Source organism: Lutra lutra, chromosome 4, assembly GCF_902655055.1.
Source record: "Lutra lutra chromosome 4, mLutLut1.2, whole genome shotgun sequence".
Classification (NCBI taxonomy): Eukaryota; Metazoa; Chordata; class Mammalia; order Carnivora; family Mustelidae; genus Lutra; species Lutra lutra.
The window spans coordinates 177,883,758-177,884,208 of NC_062281.1; positions in this window are offsets into that span (position 1 = coordinate 177,883,758).

Sequence of the window (451 nt, forward strand, 5' to 3'; positions counted from 1 at the left end):
GCGTCATGCCCCTGCCCAGATTGTGCTCCCCTTCTCTCGGATTGGAGCGCTTGATGGGACTCTTCCTCGTTTTCCGATCTGGGATGCTCCCTGCCGCTCGCTACAGCCTGTCCCTGCAGCACGGACCTGACACTCCCTGCTTTCCTGTCCCCTCAGATCTGGTTCTTCGGCCTCCTGCCCTGGGCCCCTTCCGAGCAGCGTCAGAGCCGCCTTTGCGCTCTCCTGTCCCTCCGGGGTCCAGACCAGTTTGTGGGGGGCCCCCCTGGGAAGGCTGGACCCCCACCCCTCAGCCTCTCACCTGGAGTCACTGGCTCCAAAGTCTTGCCTGTGGGTCACTGAGCCAGCCCCGTGAGAGGTCAGGGCCCTAAATCAGAAGCAAAAGTCAAGGCCTCCGTAAATCATAAGCCAGTCCCTGTCCCATCCCTCCACCAATAACTGGAAGAGACAGAAG